The sequence below is a fragment of the Dipodomys spectabilis genome, unplaced genomic scaffold (assembly GCF_019054845.1).
Source record: "Dipodomys spectabilis isolate Male_0828 unplaced genomic scaffold, ASM1905484v1 ptg000250l, whole genome shotgun sequence".
In the NCBI taxonomy this organism is placed as follows: Eukaryota; Metazoa; Chordata; class Mammalia; order Rodentia; family Heteromyidae; genus Dipodomys; species Dipodomys spectabilis.
In genome coordinates this window covers 2,491,076-2,502,865 of record NW_024870927.1, presented here as the reverse complement: position 1 = coordinate 2,502,865, position 11,790 = coordinate 2,491,076, and positions in this window count along the sequence as shown.

Sequence of the window (11,790 nt, the reverse complement as noted above, 5' to 3'; positions counted from 1 at the left end):
GGGAGGTTTTTCCAATTTCTACGTTCTGTTTTGATTTCCATTAACAGGTTTTTAAAGTTTTCATCATAGAGGTCCTTCACTGCTTTGGTTAAGTTAATTCCTAGGTATTTTATTTTTTGTGGGGCCATTACGAATGGAGTTACGATCCTAATTTCAGCCACGCTTTTCTCATTGTTGGCATACAGAAAAGCCATTGGTTTTTGAGGGCTAATTTTATACCCTGCTGCTTTGCCAAAGGTTTGAATCACCGTGAGTAATTTGGGAGTGGAGTCCGTGAATAAGAGACTACATATGTCTTCTTGGCACAGTCGGAAACTTTCTTAAAAGACACCCAGAAACACAACCAATCAAAGAAAGGATAGACAAATAGGATTGCATGAAATTTCAGAATTTCTGCATGGCAAAGGACATAGCTTGCAAGATTAATAGATCAACCATAGATTAGGAGAAGGTCTTTACTAGCCATACAACGGACAAGGGTCTCATATCTAAAATATGCTTGGAACTAAAAAAAATAAATCCCCCAACAACAAATCCTCAAGGAAACAACTGCCCAATAAATAAGTGGGCTAAAGCCTTAAAGACAAACTTCTCTGAAGAGGAAAGAAGGATGGCCAATAAACACATGAAGAAATGCTCAACCTCCCTGGCCATGAAAGAAATGCAAATCAAAACAACATTGTGGTAACACCTCACCCCAGATAGAATGGCTATAACCAAGAACTCTAATAACAACAGATGCTGGCGGGGATATGGACAGAAGGGAACCCTAATGCATTGTTGGTAGGTCTGTAAATTTGTTCAACCACTTTTGAGAGTAGTATGGAGGTTCATCAAAAGACTCCACATAGAGCTCCCCTATGACCCAGCAATCCCACTTTTGGGCATTTACCCAAATGATCACAAACAAGACCATACTAAAGCTACCAGCACAACTATGTTTATTACAACATTATTTATCATAGCTAAGATATGGAACCAACCCAGATGCCCCTCAGTAGATGAATGAATCAAGAAAATGTGATCTATATACACAATGGAATTCTATGGCTCCATCAGAAAAATGGCATTGCCCCATTTGTTAGGAAATGAAAAGACTTGGAAAAAATTATATTAAGTGAAGTAATCCAGGCCCAAAGAAACATAGGTCCCATGGTTTCCCACATGCAGAAAAGGTCATATAAGTTGATGTTGGATGAAATAAACCCCAAGAGAAGGATTCAAATATTTTTTCTTTCTTGTGATTGTTTCGAACATATTCATAAGATGATTTCTTTGTTGCTTTGTGTGTCCCTCTCCCACTGTTTAACCCCTGCTTTCACTGTATTTGATGTTGGAATAATTTGTGGAGGGGAAGGAAAAAGCACATTTTTAAATAAGGATACAGGTGGACCCATTGCAACAATGAGATATACAAGTCATTATGTCGAAAAACGAACTTTACAACTTTGGCCAGGAGGGGTGGGGTGTGGGAGTCGGGGGTGGGGAGGTGTGTGGCGATAAGAAGGTATGGGAAGGGGAAACAAAAGACGGGGCAACAATGCTTGATAAGAAATATATTCAATACCTTGTCCATTTAATTGTAACTTCTCTGTATGTTATTTCCACAATAAAAAAAAGTCTATGTGAAGCCAGGTGCCAGTGGCTCATGCCTGTAATCCCTGCTGCTCATGAGGCTGAGACCTGAGGATAGCAGTTCAATGCCAGCCCAGTTAGAAAAGTCCCCACAAAACTCTTTTTTAAAAAAAGTTATTTTTTATTGTGAAAATACTGTACAGGGGGGTTACAATTACATGGGCAAGATAATGAGTACATTTGGCCTCTTCCTTTGTTACCTCTTCCCATCCCTTCCCATCCTACCCCGACCCCCAACCAATCCTCCCCACCCCCCCCACCAAAGTTGTAAAGTTCTTTTTCGACATAACGACTTGTACTTCATTGTTGCAACAGGTCCACCTGTATCCTTATTTAAACGATTTGTTTTTCCCATAAGACTCTTATCTCCAATTAACAACTCAAAAGCTTGAAGTGGCTCCATGGCTCAATTGACCCAGTGCTAACTAACTTGAGCACAGATTCTCCAAGTCAGTGCCCAGGCCCTGAATTCAAGCTCCACAACTGACAAAAATATAAACATATAAATGTCTGAATTTCTTCTGAATTAAAATGACAGCTCTGGTATGCACTTCTGCAGTCTACTACAGATTTCATTATATTTGTGGTTAGAAAAGGAAGCAGCACTTGAATAGAGGACATTTTTTTCATAAACTAGGGCAGATTGGTCTCTAATTAGAGGAAATTGCTCGACTCATTCATAATATTTTTGGTTGGTTTTTGTTTTGTTTTTAGGACAGGATGAGAAACCTTATTTCTGCCAATGGCTATTTGGATATGTATGACATCATTCACAGGCCATGCAGAATTAACAGTAAAGACAGGACACAGCCAACTTGCAGTAAACTTATTTGTCTTTATGCGATATTCCAAATGATTTGTTTAGCTTATATGTTCTTATGGCCTATAGTTTCCTATTTCTGCCTTCCTCAAATACAAGCATGTTCCACCAATTCAGATATGAGCCATGCAATATGTTGTATTAGTGTCAAGAGGAGAGGAAAATTGTAACACAACCAGAACAGCATGAAACCAACTCTTTATTAGCTGGACACTGGGGACTCAGGCCTAATCCTAGCTACTCAGGAGGCTGATGATTACAGTTCAAAGCCAGCTGGAGTGAGATAATCTGTGAGACTCTTCTCTCCAATTAACAACCAAACAGCCATAAATGGAGCTGGGGCTCCAGAGGTAGAGTAGCCTTGCTTACAAAAAGTCAGAGGTGGGGGCTGGGAAGGTGGCTCAGTGGTAGAGCGCTTGCCTTGCATGCATGAGGCCCTGTGTTCGATTCCTCAGCACCTGATAAGCAAAAAGAAAAAAAGCCAGAAGTGGTGCTGTGGCTCAAGTGGTAGAGCACTAGCCAGCCTTGTGCTGCAGAGCGAGGAACAGCACCCAGGCCCAGAGTTCAGGCCCCACGACCGGACCCCCCCCAAAAAAAATCAGAGGCAGCACCCAATTCTGAGTTCAAGCAGAAGGTCAGGCACAAAAACAAAAACAATCAACAACAACAACAAAAAAGAAACTGGGAGAAAGCTCAGGAAAGGATGGCTTTGTCTACAAGATAAATTTACACATTACATGAATTGTGAAATGGTAACCTCACTGTACCCATCTTTGTTACAATTACATTTAAAAAAATCTGAGAAATCCCGTAGCCATTGGCCCTTATGATGTGCATCTGCTTTCTAGGATTTCAAAGTACCATCACCTGAGCTGGCAGCACACAGGTTGTAGCCCAGGGTGATTAGAAAATATGGAACCAGAGATCCTTTCAGATTGTCCCAACAACTCTTTTATTACTTTAAACAAAAAAAGCAAACAAAATAGACTTTATGTTTAATTAAGCTGTTATTAAAGATTCCTGGCAGAATTATACTGTTAAATGATGAGTTAATGCACATGTTTTGTAGATACTGAACTCACATGTGTCACAAAAATATCCATGGATTCATAACTAGAAATTCTGAAGTGTAAAGCATACTAATTAGTTGAATTTCCTTAGGTAGCCAATGACGAGAACACCACAGGGTATTAAGCCAGGTAAAGTAGTTTATTTACTGAACTGCTTCCCATACCATACATGGTGGAAAGGCATGGACAAAAAATAGGGCGACCCAATCTCGGGCCAGGACGTATCTAGGCAAAGGATCGGATGAGGTGTGGCCAGGTGGGGGGAAAGACTAGCCATACTTGATCTAGATGTGACTTCAGGGCCTAGGACTCACCTCCGGTTAGATGGAAAGTGTGATCAGAGGCTGACCAAGTCGTGACTTAGAGGGAGGGGGAGGTGGTTGCCTCGAGGTGTGCCAGATACCTAGATAACACATAAAGGGTGGAAACTTAGCCACAACGTGAAAAGGCATCTGCATAGGGTCTGCATGGCCTGGGGCAGACCTAATATTGAATAAAGGTAGTACCTCTGCCATGTGACCCCAGACTCTAAAAAATTCATTCTCAATCATTTTCTTTCTTTCTTTCTTTCTCTCTTTCTTTCTTTCTTTCTTTTTTTCTTTCTTTCTTTCTTTCTTCCTTCCTTCCTTCCTCCTTTCTTTCTTTCCTTCCTTCCTTCCTTCCTTCCCTCCTTCTTTCCTTCTCTCTGTCTCTGTCTCTGTCTCTGTCTCTCTGTCTCTGTCTCTCTCTCTCTCTCCTTTCTGTCACTCACCCTCCCCCTCTCCCCTACCTCAGTATTCTCAATTTTCAAATAATGAACACTTGCTGAGTTGAACTCACAGGCTGGGAAGAGCAGATCAATTAGTGAATATGAACTTTAATTTAATGTTCCCTTATACCTCTACCACAGATCACTGGAATCAAATAATGAACACTCAGCAGCATGGCATATTTAGGGGAGTAAAGCAAGCATGCTCACTGCATTCTGTGAGGTCCAACCTGGGAACGTGTGGCAGACTCCTCCCTCCTCTTGGGCAATCTCAGCCCAGTATCTGCATCAGGAGAGGTGACTGCCTCCATGTGAGCCAGTTACCTAAGTGGCATAGGTACTTGGCAGACTTAGCCTCTTGTTGTTCTGAGATTAATGGCATGCTTCAATATGATCCACTAATTTGTTGAGATTGGGACTTCCTAATTTTTTGGTTAGCCTATGTTCAACTTGTGATCTATTTATTTCTGATTGCTATCCACGATTATAGATGTGAACTAACACATCAGACCACTCAAAGTCCTTTATCAGACATGGAAGACATGAAGTTTATTTTACCAAATGACATACAAGTTGACAGACAGCAAAAGTAAGTCCTTAATTTTGGTCCAGATGTGTTTTTAATGTGAAACAAAATTACTTAGCAAAATATCTGACTACTGTGATTATAATTTCAAACTTACCCTACATTTTTATATCAAATCACCTGTATTAACCAATGATTAACTCAAATTACCTGTTATGATTTATTTCTGTCATATCTTCTAGAGGTAGGCAGAACTGGAGCTCACACCATAAAATAAAGTGGTAGAATTTGAGAGGATCACAGTTCTGAATCAGTCTAAGAAGGAAAATAAACACTCATATCAACCTAATATGTAGGGATATTGGAATGCAGTCATAATCCCTGCTTTTTGGAATGGGTGCAAAAATTGCTACTTTATGAGTAAAATAACTTAAATGAGAAAGGGTTGATGGAGTGGCTCCAGTGGTGGAGTACCTGTCTGGCAAATAGAACATCAAAACTCAAATCAACTTCCTAAAGATAAAATAAGAAAAGGAAAAAAAGAACAACTCATACTGACCATGTGTTCAATTTAAAGATTTACACTAAATTATCGTAGTAATAAATGCCATCATTTATTTCTAGGGCCAAACACATTTTGTGTCAAGCCTAAATGAAAAATAGCACACTATATATAAAGCTTTGGTAAAACACAGGTCTAGCTTACAATGATGAACACTTACATTTGCATGTGCAGTGGTGTTGCAGGGTTGTTAAGGTTTATGGAAGTCCATCCTTTATATGAACTTGATATGATGAAATTACCTAATCATACATAACCAGAGAGTTTACTGGACAGATACTGCTGATACACACACACACAGCCTTGTATGTATTTATATAGTAACATGTAAATAAAAATTAAAAATTACAATGAATAAATTAATTGAACAGATACCTTTCTCAAATAATGATTTTACCAGAATGAATTCATGTCTTGAAGTCTCCAATGCTATATCACATTTACATGGTTGCTGATCGCTATCAGCTTTTTTAGGATATTGTTTTTTTCTTTGTTTTTCAGATGAAAAAAGCCTGCCAATAAACATACTTGACATTGCTTTCTTTGGAAAATGAAAAGCACGTTGTGTTATCTGGCTCTTTATGTATCATCAAAACATTTTTTTATAATTTCAAGTACATATTGTCTTAGACTTAAATCTCACTCATTCTCTTCCAATAGTATCTATGGGAAGGAGAAAATGAAGTATCATACTGTTACTTTGGGAGCTTCTGTTATTAAACACTAAAATAAATATTACGAAAATAAAAAATTATTTAGAGAGATGACTTGAAAGTTACCTTTCTACACACTCATGCTACTCCCTCAACTAAATCATAGAACTTAAAATAAGTACCAGTTTAGCTGTGTGCCAGTGGCTCATTCCTGTAATCCTAGCTACTCAGGCTGAGATTTGAGAATGGTAGTTCAAACCTATCCCTGGCAGGAAATCTGTGAAACTCTTACCTCCAATTAACCACCAGAAAACCGGAAGTGGCAGTGTGGCTCAAGTGGTAAAGTGCTAGCATTGATCTGAAGTGCCCAGGGACAATGCCCAGACCCAGAATTCAAGCCCCGTGACCAAGACAAATAAAAAAAGGAAAAAAATAACATTTTAGAGTTAATGTGCACATATACACAAAAATTGTCTAGAAATAAAACTCTAACAGTCCCTGGACTGGCAAAGAAAAATATTAAAGTGAAATTGCCTTCAATCATTCATTTAGACAATCTATACTGAGGGCAGGCTACTGGAACTCACATCACTAATTAAAGAGGTAAAACTTGAGACGATCACAGTTCAGAACCAGTGTGCAAGGAAAGTAATAAGAGTCTCATATCATCCTAAATCCTGGCATGTTGGAATGCATTTGTGATCCCAGCTACTTGGCAGACAGAAATGAGGAACTTAGCCTATGTTTGGCCTTCAGCAAAATTGATAAACTATGAGCAAAGTAACTAAATCAAAAAAGAATGTTCTAATGGTAGAATACTTGTTCAGCAAACAAAATATCTAAATTCATACTCATTTCCTAAAAGGAAGGAAAGAAAAAGGAAGGAAGAAAGAAAGGAATATATGAAAGAAAGAAGGAGGAAGAAAGAAAGGGAAAAGGAGAAGTATAAACAAAAACCTCACCATGCGTTAGATGTTAATAATGACCCTAAGTAATTTTAGCTATAAATGTCATCATTTAATTCTGGGCAGAGACATTTTTTATCAAGCCCGAATAAGCCATAGCATACCACATACAAAGCTTTGGTAAAATACAGGTGTGGCTTACACTGTTGGACCAATAGGAATCTATGTCTAATGGGTGGGGTCTTCATAATAATTTTGTTATGATCTCAAAATACGTCTTTATTTCTGGCATTTTACCTGATTAATCTCACATCAATCTTTTCCAAAGGGCACTTTAGTGGAAGGAGGAAAATCATTGATTCTGGTAGACAATTTCTGTTACTAAAAACTCCAGTATATAGTAAGGGAAGCAACCCCAAAATTATTCATTAGAGAGATGAGTTGAAATTCATCTTTATACACACTAACTCTTTCCTCAACAAAGCCAGAGGATTTAAAATAACTAATATTTTTTAAGTTAATGGGCACAAATGTGCACGAATTTTCCAGAAATAAAATGATCACTCATGAAACCTTACTGATACTTCAAAGAATGTTTTCCAATTAGAGTACTCATCTTCACACATTTTCACACAATGTTTATCTGCTTGGTAATAGAACCCCCAACTAGACTAAGGAATCTAATAAAAGTTATGAGGTGGTGTGGGGTTTCTGGTGGAGCCCTATCTGGTTCAAAGGAGGAGTTGGTATTGGCACAGCCCCTGTGGTGGAGCAGGGTGGGGCTTTGAGGATGGAGGCCAGTCTGTGTAGGACTTTGAGATAGTAAGGAGGGGACAGGAAGGACTAGACTTTTGGTGTAGATGGGACTTTAGGATGGAGGCTAGCAGGTAGACGGGTTTTCAATGGAAGAAGGCTGGGTCTCTGGGGAGGAGGCTGTTTGGGGAAGAGCTTGGAGAAGGAAGAACCAGGCTACAAAGGAAGAGGTTATTTAGAGGAGGGGATCTGGTGGAGCACTGTGAGCCCTAGTAGGATATGTAGGGTGGGGTTTCCCATAAGGCAGGGAATGGAATGGAGGCAAGAGGCTGACAGAAGGTGGGGTTTCTGGTGCAGGAATACGCATCTATGAGGGAGAGGCTTTTCAGGGTCTGGCTTTAAGAGGGCAGGGCAGTGCTAGGAAGAAGTAGGCTAGTAAGGGGCATGGTTTCTGGTGGAGAATGGCAGGCCTTTGGGAAGTGTGTTAGGGTGGAGGTGGAGTTTCTGGCAGAGCAGGATGTATTTAAAATGTATAGAGAAGCTTTTCAGGACCAGGGCTTTGTTAAAGCAGGGATAGGATCCAATGTACTAGACTAGTTAAGACTGGTTTCTGGTGTAGCCAGTCACCACTTCGAAAAGAGGAGTAAGGTTGAGTGGGGATTTCAGTGTTGCAAGGCAGGACAAGGACTTTGTACAGGGTTTCCAGTAGTGCAAGGCAACCTTCAAATAGGGACTATGGAGGGACAGGGATTTACAGTTGAGCATGGTGAGGCTTCCAGAGGGAGGCCAACTGGAGCAGTGGTTTCCAGTTGAGCAATGTGGGGGTCGAGAGATGGGATAGTGTGGTAGGGGTTTTTTAGTGGGGGGTTTCTAGAGCAGGTCAGAGCTTAGAGCCATGGGGCTAATTGGAGGAGGAGCTTTGAAAAGGAGTGGAATGTCTACAAAGGTGTAGGATAATTATGGACAGGGTATCTGTTGGAGTAGGGTGTGGATCTGAGGGAGGATCCAATAGGGTCGGGTTTACCTGGGGAGCAATGCAAGGAGTTGAGAAAATAGTTATGGGAGGTGGAGAGACTTGTGTTGAAGCAGGGCTGGCTTTCCAGGCAGGAGAGGGGCTACGTGAGAAGCTTCTGGCCAACCAATGCTGGGCTTCAAGGGCAGTTATACGAAGATGGAGGTTTTTTGTGTAGCATGATGGGCTTTGTGGGAAGAGGTAGGTTCGGGGCTGGGTTAGACAAGTTAAGCCACTTAGAAGTAGACAGAGATGGGCAGAGTTTCTGATGAAACCAGAATGGGCTGGAGGGAGAAGTCTGGTTGAGGGTGGGGTATGAAAGGGAAGGGAGGAGCTTGGAGGTACTATGTTATGGGATCAATGGGTTTTGAGGAAATAGAGTAGTAAGGGGCTGGGTATCTGGTGGATGAAGGGAAGATTCGAGAGAGGAGCCCAATATAGGCTGGGTTCTTGGTGCAGCAAGAAGGGACATAGAAGGAGGAGATGTGGATGTGGCCTGGTTTCTGGTGGTACAGAGCAGGGATTCCAGGAAGGGGTGGAGTTGAAGAAGGCTTTCCCTGTAGCAGAGGAGGGCTTTCAGGAAGTAGTCTGGTTGCAGTCAGGCCTTTGAAAGTTTACAGCAGGACTACCAGGGGGTAGGTTAGTTAAGGTTGGGCTTTTGAATGAGGAGGCTGACTGGAAGTGGGTTTCCAGTGGATCCAGTCATGTTCTTTGGGAAGGGGTTAGGAAAGTGGCAAGACTTAGTGAAGAGTGGGGCGACAAAAAATAAAGTTACTCCAAATAGGAGCACAATTTTCTGTCAGTATAGAGTTATATTACTTTTATGTATGCAAGAGATATTGGAGAAAGTAACCAAATAATAATTCCTTCCTAGTGAAAATTTTCTTTATTCCAGTTGAGTGAAAATAAAACCACAGGTCACATCAGGCTCAGAGGCACACAGTAGGCTAAGACCCATGAAGCACTGGACTTGATTCCCCAGCACAACTTTTAGGAACCACAAATTTTTAAATGTCTCACTTGGTCATAATGGACACTGTATTGTCTTAAAATTGTGAATGAATAAAACTTTTACTCTGACCATTTTAGAAATCCTAAAACTAAGTAAGTAGTAGTAATGTTTTAACTTTTTATAATATTGGAAGTTATAATAAAAATAATTAGGAAAATATAAAATTGTACACAGATTGTTCATTCTCCAGCATCAACGTTAATCTAAAAGAATTTAAAACAATAAAATTGCCATATAGTGAGATTGCAGCATGGTTTTTTCCAGTCATCAAAATGGTGACTTAAACAATATGTATTTATGATTGGATGCATCGATGTTTAAACATATCTAAGAATGTGAAGCACTTCTATAGAGACCCTGAAGAGACACAGAAGGATCAGTGAAATGATGTTGGAATAAAATTAATTACAGTAGGAATTGATTTTTCTCTAGGCCCAAAACTATTTTCCAGAAGAAAAGGCTGCATTGAAAAATAAACAAAACAATGAAAAGGAAGCAGGCAGGCAGACCTTGAAGTAAACATTATCCAATGAACAATATCTATTGAGGCATGATTGCAATCTTCTTTCATCTAAGTTACAATTACTGAACTATGTTATTCCCTAATGCCAAATAATAAAGCCATGAAAATGCAATTATCATTTTCACGGCATTATAATTTACACAAAAAATTCAATGAAGGTATTGCTAGAAAATAAAGATAGATGTCTGAGATAAAGAGTGAAGAACATATCCCTAATTTCTGGCCCCTCGAGATGAGAGGGGTACAAGCCAAAGCACAAGGAGAATGGACAGAAGTACATTAGTGCATACCTGTAGTTCCCAAGATGCAATAATTAATATAACAGGGGAGAAAATCAACATGACCAACACAGGATTTAACACTGGAGAGTAGAGAGAAGAACAGTGAAAATGCATGGAAAATTACAAAGGATGCCCTTGCATATTTGGCAGAAGAGTGCATGGCATTGAGGTCTAAAATATGTGGAGGTATTATAGGAAACTAATTGTGCTCAAATAGTGCCACGAGAAGTGATAAACTTACGATTTACAGAACATTGAATAATCATAAACGTCCTGCTTCAGTAGTGCATTGTTAAAACTTGATAAATTCTGTTTTGAAATACCTAACACACTATAAAACCAAGACAAGAAGATTCCAATTATATATAAGTGACTTGACTGCAACAATAGAGTTCAAAAAATCAAATTACATAATGTGGATGAAAAAGGATAACATTATTAAGGTAATCTTTAAACAACACACATTTTATGTGAATAGTCTTGATTATAAATTATTCATTTTCCGTACAGACTTTGCATATACAAAAACAAAACAAAACAAAGCAAATGACACTTGGCAATAGAGCTTGATGCCAGTATGTCATCTCACGAGGCTGGGATTGGAAGATCATGGTTCACAGATTGCTGGGGTAGCAATCCAGGAGACATTTATGTTCAAATGTTCAATTGAAGACAGAGTGAAACCTTGGTTCAAATAGTACAGACTTAGTCAGTCATGAGTGAAAAAAGCAAGATTTTGAGGCTCCAATACAAGTTTCATTACTTCACACACACAAACACACACACACACACAAACACACACACACACTCACACACACACATATCGAATGAGAGAGGAAGAGAGAGAGAGAAAAGGGAATATTAAGAGTTTAAAAAGTGGACCTATCTGCCAGGAATATCCTAAGCATATATTAATTAATAAAAATGAGGGAAACCATGGAGCCTATGTTTCTTTGAGTCTGGCTTCCTTCACTTAATATGATTTTTTCCAAGTCTTTCCATTTTCTTAAGAAAGGGGCTGTGTCATTCTTTCTGATAGAAGCATGAAGTTCCATTGTGCATATATACCACATTTTCTTGATCAATTCATCTATCGAGGGGTATCTGGATTGGTTCCATATCTTAGCTATAGTAATAGTTGTGCTGGTAGTTTTAGTGTGTTTTAGCTTGAGTTCATTTCGACAAATGCTCAGGAGTGGGATTGCTGGCTACAGAGCTATGTACCTTTGATCATACAAAATGATGCTAATTGAAATGTACTCCAAGACATAGAAACAAGTCTTTTTTTTT